Source organism: Oryctolagus cuniculus, chromosome 6, assembly GCF_051225735.1.
Source record: "Oryctolagus cuniculus isolate XC-2025 breed Fujian yellow rabbit chromosome 6, ASM5122573v1, whole genome shotgun sequence".
NCBI classification, from domain to species: Eukaryota; Metazoa; Chordata; class Mammalia; order Lagomorpha; family Leporidae; genus Oryctolagus; species Oryctolagus cuniculus.
In genome coordinates, this window is record NC_142872.1 from 104,105,282 (window position 1) to 104,117,530 (window position 12,249).

Here is a 12,249-nt window from a genome sequence, read left to right on the forward strand (position 1 = left end):
TTGTCACAAAAAGGAATATTTTATTACAAAAATAAAGTAAGAAGACTGAGTTGTGTATACATTTTTCATCACTGTAGGGTTATGACCTTGGAAACTCATTTAAAGCTTCCTTCTTATAAGATACAAGATATAATCTTCAGCGGGGTAACAAATCGTATGACACAATGCTATTATTTCTTTTATTTATCTGTGGTGCAACCTATCTCTTTACCTATCTAAAGCAATTTTGGGGTTATAGTGAAGTATAAAGGCAGACTGATTCATTATTAATAGAATTCTTTTGTGTAAAATAGCTTTTAAAGATGCCAAGGAGAAAATACAACTGAGATCTGAATATAAGGAAAGGAATTAAATGTGGATCTTGACCAAATTGCAAGTTTCCTGCAGTGCAAAACAGCAATAATGTTTATAAGTCTATCTACTATGATTTTCCAGTTGTCAATGCACAAGGATATACATAGTAATAGCATTAGTCCTTGTCTTTTGTTAAATGTAATTGTTTCTCTTGGAGGAGTAGGTCTTTTAGAAGAATGGCTCCCCAGAGAGAAAGAGAAAAGAGATTAAGATAGAGAGTTCAGGTAGTGCTCCTATAGAAATACATGAAAAGACCATCACACAGAAAATGTGATTTTTCTCATCACAATTCAGGGACATTAAAAAACAAAATCTGGGGGAAAAAAGTAAAGCATTCCAAATTATCATGATTGCATTTTAAAACTACTTTTAGCAGTTATGAGGCTCCCGATTGTCATAATTTAAATTCAGGACTAAGAAGGAATATAAGGGACATTTGTTTATTTTTGCTGAGGGAACAATGAATCTATTCCTTAACTCATTCTTGTCATGTACTCATGCTGTGAATCAGTCAAAAGACACTCACTGAATGCTTTGGTGCATGGAACTACCTTGTATTTTGATTTTTATACTGTATTACATTATACAGACATTTATGACTACCAGACGATTTCAGACATTTTTCAGATTAGGTTGTGAGGAAGAAGACCTGAGCAAGTCTATAGCTCACATACCACCTGCCCCACAATGCCCCACAATGTCCAACATAAATTGAAAGCTCATCATATTCTACAACTTATCTCTAGCCCTTTTGCTTTAGCAGATATGTCTCTAGCTTCTTTATCTTTTGATAAACACCAACTCTTGCAGGCAAATATGGGGGCTCCCTGGGACACTTGGTGGGTTGGCACAGTGCCTAGGTAACTGCAGCAGAAACTTCTCAGCTCTGCCCAGAAAGGCAAATTACTTGACTGCAAAAGAACATCTTGACAGCAAGAAAACAAAATTCAGTGAAGCTATGAGGAGGCTTCCACCATATTTAAACTCCTTGGGGCCAGTGCTATGGCACAGCGGGTTAAAGCCGCGGCCTACAGCGCCAGGATCCCATATCCCATATGGCTGCTCCACTTCTGAACCAGCTCTGTGCAATGGCCTGGGAAAGCAGTAGAAGATAGCCCAACTCCATAGACCCCTGCACCCGCATGGAAGACCTGGAAGAAGCTCCTGGCTCCTAGCTTCAGATCAGCTCAGCTCTAGTCATTGCAGTCATTTGGGGAGTGAACCAGTGGATGGGAGACCTCTCTCTCCTCTCTCTCTCTCTCTTGCTCTACCTCTCTCTGTAACTCTGTCTTTCAAATAAATAAAATAAATCTTTTTAAAAATAAATAAATAAAAATAAACTCCTCAACCTGCAGTCTTTGAGCAGGAGACAGCCTCTCACTGTCCTGCCCACTCTCCCCCTGGAGTGTATCCAGTCCAAGCCTGTTCTCTCTGACTGCTCTGACTAGCTCCAGTAGGTTACTTCTTGTGACACTTTGGTGGCCCATACAAGGACTTTCTCCTGTGATCACTGGGAACCTAGCTCCAATGTATAACACACTAAGTAGTAGCAGTTTGTCTGGGCAAATCAACACAGGTTATTGGTCTCCTGGTTACTTTCAGCCTTTCTTTTCTCCTTGATTTCCAGTTCTTGGTGAGTGGCTACCTGTTCAAAGGCAACTGACAATTCCGGGCTGGAGCACTTTGTCATTGGAATCCAATGTTCCAATATTCCCTGATGCCCAATACCAGCTGCCTTCTGGGCAAGGACTATATTTCTCTCCATTCCACCTTAATGGGCTTGCTGTGTCAAGTGCCTTCTCCTTCCTTATCTTTTCTCTTAGAACTTTGGCTGACTGCCTGGTTCAGAAACATCCTGGACTGAAGGAGTTGATAGTTCAAGGATGAGTACAACTTTGTGTGACTTTCTTCAGGATCTGGATTGCCTACCCATTGGCAGAGATTATCTTTCTTTATTTATTTTACTTTGACAGGCAGAGTTAGATAGTGAGAGAGAGAGACAGAGAGAAAGGTCTTCCTTCCATTGATTCACCCCCCCTTCCAAATGGCCGTGACGGCCAGCGCACTGCGCCGATCCGAAGCCAGGTGCTTCCTCCTGGTTTCCCATGTGGGTGCAGGGCCCAACACTTGGGCCATCCTCCACTGCCTTCCTGGGCCACGGCAGAGAGCTGGACTGGAAGAGGAGCAACCGGGACTAGAACCCATTGCCCGCATGGGATGCCGGCACCGCAGGCGGAGGATTAACCAAGTGAGCCACGGTGCCGGCCCCAAGATGATTTTTCTTAAAGAAATGTCAGACCTTCTTCTAGCCACAGAATAGCTTTGGGTTCTTTTTGAGTGTGTGTAATGCCCCATTGAAGCAGTCATCTACTTAAATTGAGTCTATTCTCATAGAGGGTTTACAATAGTGTTCCTTTAGTAGGGATGTTTTCTTCTAGGTGTAGGACAATTGCCTTCCATCTCCCCTGACTCAATCTGAGGATGCCTTCCAAAGAATTGGGATCTGTTTGATCCCTGGACTCTGCAATAGAAGTGTCTTGTTTTCTTTTGTAATGTCTGGCCCCAACATATCCTTCCTGAACATCAGTCCTGGCCCTTCATTGAAACTCTTAGCTACAATACTGTCCTTCAATTTGCTCTCTTGTCATAATCTTTCCAAATGGCCTGAGAGCTCTTATGTTCAAGCCTTCATGGACCTATCCCATAATTTATGCAAAACTGCTAAATGTGCCTGGCTAAATTCCACAGACTTGCAGAGCACCCTAACATATCAGATGATCTTGCCTTTACCTTTACCTTTACCTTTACCCAAAACTGTCCTCTTTGCAATGAGTCTACAGTTCTTCTGCCCTATCAGGACTGATTCTCCATTTCAAGAACCAGATCGTTTACTGCCTATGGTCATCAAAATATAGCTTTTCTGGTTCTCCGGCATAATGGCTTGCCCCTGACCAAAGTGACAAATGTGGAAATGGGAGCCATCAGAATCATGTTCCCTTCCCCATGTTGGACCTATCACAAACTGAGGCCAAAATTGGCTCTACTAGCCAGAACCCTTTCTCACTTTGTAAAAGAATTCCAGGGGCTCTCTATAGGATTTTATTTGAATTAGAAGGAAGTCTATATTATTTTCATCATATGCTGCACACATGAGGAAAAGAATTGCATCAGGTCTCTGGCCCAATGATGGACTGATGAGCCTCATGCCCATAAACCCCAAGGTAGACAGCAAAATAGAGATGCAGTACAAGATGCTAAATTCTCATGGTCTTATCAGAACAGGGATCCTGGAATGGAACATTGAAATTACATTGTCACATGCTTAATTGAAAGCATGTAAAAGGCCATCAGAAGCCTCATCAGTTGCACCAAATTGCAGGAGGTTATGCAGTGACCTAACAAAAACTCTAGTCAGGCAGAGGCCACATGAAAATATACTAATTTAGATCCTAAAAGTCAAAAAGGGCTTCCATTCTGGCTGTTCATCTCACTAGACATCAGACATAAACTTCAAAAATTAGACTAAAGGTCTTTAACAACTAAAAGGAAATTTTGAAGACTCAAGTAGAGAAACGGGAGAGACACATAGATAGTTGGCAGGCTCAATACGTGGAGCCACCATTGCTAGTTCTCTGCCCATGTAGCGGCCCTCAGGCAACTAATAGTTATGGGACCAATGCCTACCAAGAAGCCATGTACTTGCTGCTGGTGCCACCAAGCCACCAAATGAGCACATGAGACAAGACAGCCAAAACTACCTCCTGGACCCTGCCTGATTCATAAGCAACAGGAACACAGGAAATGGGCTGTCTTTCTCTTCTTTGTATGAGACCCTCAACCTGTAATTGAGGCCCCGACCACAAGGTGATCCAGGTAACGTAAACCATAAGGTAAACAGCAAATGTCCCTGACTCTATCTCTTGGCTGTAGAATCCAGTGAAATTTAACAGGCAACTCCCTCCTTCTCAACTGTTAAGGCCCAGATGCTATGGTAGCACCTGTATATCCAGCTCTGTGGCTAAAATCTAAGTGTCCCTGGATGTGGCAGATAACAAAATAGAATTTGTATTGGATATGAGAACCATATATTCTGCCTTATTACTTTGTATGAATACACCTATTGTTCCTTGATATTATTACAGACATAGATGGCCAATCCAAGCCAAGTGGCTTTATTCCCATTTTAGTGTTCACCTTAGGAGAGAATTTCCTTTTTTTTCCTTAAAAAAAGATTTATTTATTTATTTATTTATTTGAAAGGCAAAGCTACAGAGACAGAGAAGGAGAGACACACATAGAGATCATTCATTCTCTGGTTCACTCCCCAAATGGCCACAATGGCCAAAGTTGGGTCAGTCTGAAACCAGGAACCAGAAGCTTCTTCCAGATCTCCCACATGGGTGCAGGGGCCCAAGCACTTGGGATTTCTTCAGCTGGTTTCCCTGATGTAGTAATGGGGAACTGGATTGGAGGTAGAGCAGCCAGGACTGGCACCAGCTCTCATATGAGATACTGGCAACACAAGCAACAAAGTGACCTGCTATGCTACAACACCAACACCAAGAAATTTCTTCCTTTCTTGTCCTACTAAATTGACCTACCCCTTTACTTGGAATGGACATTCCCCTCTAGCACTTACTGGTATACAATTGGACTGGAGTTGTCCTGCAAAATCAACAGGACTTAGATTTGTTAACTGTTAAGGAGGAACTTGTTTATATTTAAGGAAGAAATATGTTTTGTGAAATCAAATCAGGACAGCAGAATATTAAGAAATAAAGAAAGAGAGAGAGAGAGAGAGAGAGAGAGAGAGAGAGAGAGAGAGAAAGGAAGGAAGGAAGGAAGGAAGGAAGGAAGGAAGGAAGGAAGGAAGGAAGGAAGGAAGGAAGGAATCCTATCTGTAGCAGATGCAACAGAGACCCTTGGCTTGGGTTTTCAATTCCCAGGGTAGAGAACTTGGTTTCGGTCTTTTCTCCTGACCCTGGTGACTCTTTAGTATCTCTCTTCCTCCACATAAATTTTGAGCCTTCTCTTCAGAACTAGTTAATGCAGTGTGTCTCTTTCAAAATACAGCAAATTCATTTTCAAATAGTAATGCAATAAGTCTATCAATACCATCAACATCAAACTGCTCCAGACAAGGCTGCCTACAGTCCCCTGGATAATGCAAGTAGACAATTCTCTCTTTCCTGATGCTCCACCACCTGCTGGATCTCTGTAAGCTGGGCCATTGGACACCTTGAACCACTTGACAGGCTGACAATCTTGGGCAGGAATAATGTGGTGTCCTTGACTAGCAAGATGCAGTTGTAAAAGGCAAGAACTTCATCCAAATGACAAAGATTTGGTATTATCCCTCTGTCAGAGAGGGAATACGGTGGTTATTCCAGGTACTTAGCAGGTTGGGAATGTCCCTAGCTAACAGCAATAGAAACACCCACAATTTGCCCAGAAAGGCAAGTTACCTGAATGGGAAAACATGTCTGACTGCAAGAAAATGAACCTCAAGCAAACTATGAGGAAACTGCCCATATACATGCCTCTCAACCTGCTCTCCTTGAGCAGCAGACAGAGTCTCACTGTTTTTCTTCCTGCTCCCTTGCAGTGTATCCAATAAATCTAAGTCTATTGACCTTATCTTAATGCTCTGGTAAATTCTTTCACCACTGGCAACACCTACCCCAAATTGGTTGCTTCAGTAAAGTTTTAAGTTTTTAGATGAAAAAGGGGAGAAAAGTGGAATAAAAGAGACAGTCCTAATTATACATGTGTACTTTACACTGGGCATAAATGTACCAACTGTTAGGTTATAAAAAGTCACAGGGATGTGTCTGATGTGGAGTGGTTTTTAGGGGATGGCAATGTAAATATACTTGGAGAAGTTATGGGAGATATCAGCAAAGAGGCAGCCTTTGAGTTGATTTAAGGGTGAAACTAAAACATTGCAGCAAGATGGATGCAAGAATAGTGAGACTACAGATGCTAATGAATTTTCTAGGAATTAGATGTAACTGAGCACCAAAGGGGAAACCTGTTGAACTGAAATGGAAACTATGAGAAACAGTGATTTGAACAGCTCTTGTGCTGACTGTTGATGTACAATGTAATACTTTATCCATTTTAGTACAAATTGGGAAGGAAGAGGTCAAACTTCCCTTCTTTGTAGATGATATGATTCTTTATTTAGGTGATCCAAAGACCTCTACTAAGAAACTATTGGAACTCATAGAAGATTTTGGCAAAATAGCAGGATATAAAATCAATGCACAAAAACCAACAGCCTTTGTATACACAGGCAATGCCACAGCAGAGGAAGAACTTCTAAGATCAATCCCATTCACAATAGCTACAAAACCAATCAAATACCTTGGAATAAACTTAACCAAGGACGTTAAAGATCTCTACGATGAAAATTACAAAACCTTAAAGAAAGAAATAGAAGAGGATACCAAAAATGGAAAAATCTTCCATGATCATGGATTGGAAAAATCAATATCATCAAAATGTCCATTCTCCAAAAAAGCAATTCACAGATTCAATGCAATACCAATCAAAATACCAAAGACATTCTTCTCAGACCTGTAAAAATGATGCTGAAATTCATATGGAAACACAGGAGACCTCGAATAGCTAAAGCAATCTTGTACAACAAAACAAAGGCGGAGGCATCACAATACCAGATTTCAGGACATACTACAGGGCAGTTGTTATCAAAACAGCATGGTACTGGTACAGAAACAGATGCATAGACCAACGGAACAGAATTGAAACACCAGAAATCAACCCAAACATCTACAGCCAACTTATATTTGATCAAGGATCCAAAACTAATCCCTGGAATAAGGACAGTCTATTCAATAAATGGTGCTGGGAAAATTGGATTTCCACATGCAGAAGCATGAAGCAAGACCCCTACCTTTCAGCTTACACAAAAAATTCACTCAACATGGATTAAAGACTTAAATCTACAACCGACACCATCAAATTATTAGAGAGCACTGGAGAAACTCTGCCAGATATAGGTACTGGCAAAGACTTCTTGGAAAATACCCCAGAAGCACAGGCAGTCAAAGCCAAAATTAACATTTGGGATTGCATCAAATTGAGAAGTTTCTGTACTGCAAAAGAAACAGGCAGGCGAGTGGAGAGGCAATCAACAAAATGGGAAAAAATATTTGCAAACTATAGCAACAGATAAAGGGTTGATAACCAGAATCTACGAAGAAATCAAGAAACTCCACAACATCAAAACAAACAACCCACTTAAGAGATGGGCCAAGGACCTCAATAGACATTTTTCAAAAGAAGAAATCCAAATGGCCAACAGACAAATGAAAAAATGTTCAAGATTACTAGCAATCAGGGAAATGCAAATCAAAACCACAATGAGGTTTCACCTCACCCCGGTTAGAATGGCTCACATTCAGGAATCTACCAACAACGGATGCTGGAGAGGATGTGGGGGAAAAGGGACACTAACCCACTGTTGGTGGGAATGCAAACTGCTTAAGCCACTATGCAAGTCAGTCTGGAGATTCCTCAGAAACCTGAATATAACCCTACCATTCAACCCAGCCATCCCACTCCTTGGAATTTACCCAAAGGAAATGAAATTGGCAAACAAACAAGCTGTCTGCTCATTAATGTTTATTGCTGCTCAATTCACAATAGCTAAGACCTGGAACCAACTCAAATGCCCATCAACAGTAGACTGGATAAAGAAATTATGGGACATGTACTCTATAGAATACTATATAGCAGTCAAAAACAACAAAATCCGGTCATTTGCAACAAGATGGAGGAATCTGGAAAACATCATGCTGAGTGAATTAAGCCAGTCCTAAAGGGACAAATATCATATGTTCTCCCTGATTGGCAACAACTAACTGAGCACCAAAGGGGAAACCTGTTGAAGTGAAATGGACACTATGAGAAACAGTGACTTGATCAGCTCTTGTCCTGACTGTTGATGTACAATGTAATACTTTATCCATTTTAGTATTTTCTCTTTGTTTTGTTCTAGTACTATTGGTTGAACTCTGTAATTAACATACAATTATTCTTAGGTGTTGAAATTTTAACTGAAAAGTGATCCCTGTTAAATATAAGAGTGGGAATAAGAGAGGGAAGAGATGTACAATTTGGGACATGCTCAATCGGACTTGCCCCAAATGGTGGAGTTAGAATCATGCCAGGGGATCCCAATACAATCCCATCAAGGTGGCATGTACCAATGCCATCTCACTAGTCCAAGTGATCAATTTCAGTAAACAATTGATCACAGTAATAGGTCTAGGAGTCAAAGGGATCACACAAATGAGTATAGTGTCTGCTAATACTAGCTGATAGAATCAAAAAGGGATATCCATCATGGGAAGCAGGATACACAGTAGACTCATAGAATGGCAGATGTCCTATATAGCACTCTGGCCTCAGAATCAGCCCTTAAGGCATTTGGATCTGGCTGAAGAGCCCGTCAGAGTATTTTAGGCATGGAAAGCCAAGACACTCTGGGAAAAAAAAAAAGAAGACCTAAATGGAAGATCTCTGGGAGTGAGATCCCAGTGGAAAGAACGGGGCCATCAAAGAAGGAGGTACTTTTCTCTGAAGGGAGGAGGGAACTTCCTCTTTGACTATGACCCTGTCTGAATAAGATCGAAGTCGGCGAACTCAAAGGCTTCCATAGCCTTGGCAACCCATGACTAGAGCCTAGGGAGATTACTGGCGCCATAACTAAGAGTGTCAAATTGTTAAGTCAACAACGGGATTCACTGTTTACTTACTTCTCATGTGGGATCTGTCCTTAGTGTGTTGTCCAATGTGAAGTGATGCTGTGACTAGTACTGAAACAGTATTTTACACTTTGTGTTTCTGTGTGGGTGCAAACTGATGAAATGTTTACTTAATATTTACTGAATTGATCTTCTGTATATAAAGAGAATTGAAAATGAATCTTGATGTGAATGGAATGGGAGAGGGAGCGGGAGATGGGAGATGGGAGGGGTGTGAGTGGGAGGGAAATTATGGGGGGGGGAGCCATTGTAATCCATAAACTGTACTTTGAATATTTATATTTACTAAATAAAAACTAAAAAAAGAAATTCAGAATGCTTGAAAAAAAAGAAGTAATTCAAAACATTTGGAAAATAAAAGAAAGCAAGGGGTTTTAGGGATATGAAAATAGCAAGCAAGAAATGGTCTCATGTTATGTCCCTTGAAGACAATTGTCTACTCTCAGCTCCTCTAACTCACCATTCCTCAAATTCCATCTTGGATGAACTGAGTTTGGTTTTGGTTGTCATGAGAATGCCATGATCCAAAGCTGATCAAAGTCCAATACCATTCAGTAGGGGATCATTTATTGTTTCCTCTTTATAAAACCTTGGCATTCGACAGTAGCCTGTTCCCCTCAGTCCATCCCTATGGTTTGGTGATGTAATCAGAGATTAAACAACAGGTGAGGTCCATAGCCCTTTTTCACTAGACCACAGGTGTCAAGTCATAAATGATTATCAGACTTTCCAAGTAACTTGTGACATTTCAATTCATGCAAGCTGTTCATATGTCGACGTTTACTTCTAAACTGAACATGAGACTAGAGCTATGTGGTTGATAAAATATCACCTATAAATAAGCTATGTAAGGAAATATTAATGTGTTCCTTTCTTTCATTACTGAAATCATGAGCCTTTCCCTAGTTAGCTCAAAGCACATAACTGCCAGAGATTAGGATTAATTTTACATAAAAAGAATGTAGAATAAAAAGTATTGCTACTTTATGCTACATTTATTAAAATTTAAGAAGAGGTAAGCCATTGATCCAGTCACCTCATGAAATAGAAATAGAATTGGGAGAAGATCAAGTCTGTGAATGCTTTGACAAGTGACAGACTGTTTGACTTGGTTCTCCTGGAGAGGATTTTTTTTCTGTATTCATCATTACAAGTTCAAAAATTTTGGAGTGCCATGGACCAGGTGAGATAAATTGATATCACGAATGAAAGAGAGAATTGATGATAGACTGATGTTAAAAAGCTTAGAGTTTAAGGAAGAATGACCTTTCTCTCTTATTCTTGGGTAATGACATTGAAACATTGAATAGAGATCAAAAGATCAAATGCAGAACCCAAACTGGACGACCTTTAGTCTGAATGCTGCCCTTTGAACAGCATCACAGGTCTCCTCATGGAAACTGCTGACCTCAGAGATCATTCCTGTCACTGTTTCCTATTTATGATTCTTGCACAATTCTTCAATTAATTCTATGTCACAAAGAAATCAAATTCTGGAACATTATAATTTCTGAACTAAATGCTGTATGGTAAGTTGTTGCTTGGCAGGCATCTTTGCAACAAGCTATTTCCTTCTTTTAATAAGCATAGTAAACTGAAGTCTGAAATTTTAGAAACAAAAACAAAGTACATATTCACCTAGCCATCAATGTAAACATTTTTATTAACTAATTGTATTGTTTCTGTTGTGAAGTAGTTCTTCTCTGTCTAAAAAAGAGAGATTATTTTACAAAGAATTTTACAATAAGCATACTTTACTTCTTATCTGTCAGTTAATGTATAATTAAGTCTCTATACTTTACTTTGCATTAAAGAATGAAATTTATATAAAATAACTTACTTGCATTTGATCAATAATATTAAATACACTAATAATTTTTATTACCAATACCAAGATACTTTTTAATTAATTAATTTTTAAAATTTAGTTTACTTATTAATAAACAAAAAGAGAACTCTCTACTGCTAGTTCCCTTTTCAAAAGTCCATAATGACTGAGATTAGGCCAGGAGACATAAACTCATTCAAGGTCTCAAGGATAATAGACACAGGGCATGCATTACCAGGAATCTAGAATCAGGAACAGAGCCCAGACTTGAAGCCAGGCATTCAAACATGGGATGCAGACTCTCCAACCAGTGTCATAATCATCAGGCCAAGTATCTAGCCCATTTGTTTTATTATGGTACTCTACTTCCACTATCTTGTTCTACATTCATTTATTGTTTATTAATTTTTAGCCATCTGGGGAAATTAATTTCTCTTTTATTTTTTTAAAGATGTATGTATTCTTTATTTGAAAGTCAGAGTTACACAGAGAAGGAGAGACAGAGAAATAAAGGGAGAGAGAGAGAGAGAGAGAGAGAGAGAGAAACGAGAGAGAGGTCTTCATCCACTGGCTCACTCCCCAACTGACCACAATGGTCGGAGCTATGCAGATTCAAAGCCAGGAGCCAGGAGCCTCTTCCAGGTCTCCCACGCAGGTGCAGGAGCCCAAGGTCCTGGGCCATCCTTCACTGCCTTCCCAGGCCACAGCAGAGAGCTGGATCGGAAGCGGAGAAGCCGGTGCCCAGATGGGATGACAGCACTGCAGGTGGCAGCTTCACCGGCTACACCACAGAACTGGTCCCAAATTTCTATTTTAAACTTATTTGATACTTCTACTTTATTACTACCATCCACTAATGTCTAATTACATAATTTATTAAAAGCTATTTCCTTAAAAAGTAGGCTTTAATAGTCATGAAGTGAGTTTAAAATACTTTAGATTTATAACAATAATAAAAAACACTGATTAAGTAATCTTTGCTTTACACAAATTTGTTGTTTTTCAAACATCTGGGCTTTTGAATAGTTAATCATTTAGAAAAATGTTGATGCAGTCTTCTTTGATATATAGATTGTCTTACAACAAACAATAAGCTATTTGTGAATCTGCCTAAGCAAAAGTAATCATGGTATATTATGACATGAAAGGGATGACCTCAAGACATAACTGCTATGATAAAAATGATGAAGTAATGGCACCTTCATTGCTGAGCTTCACTTACTACATACTACTTTCAACAAAACCCTTTCTATCCAGCTCAAAGTTAGAAGGAAA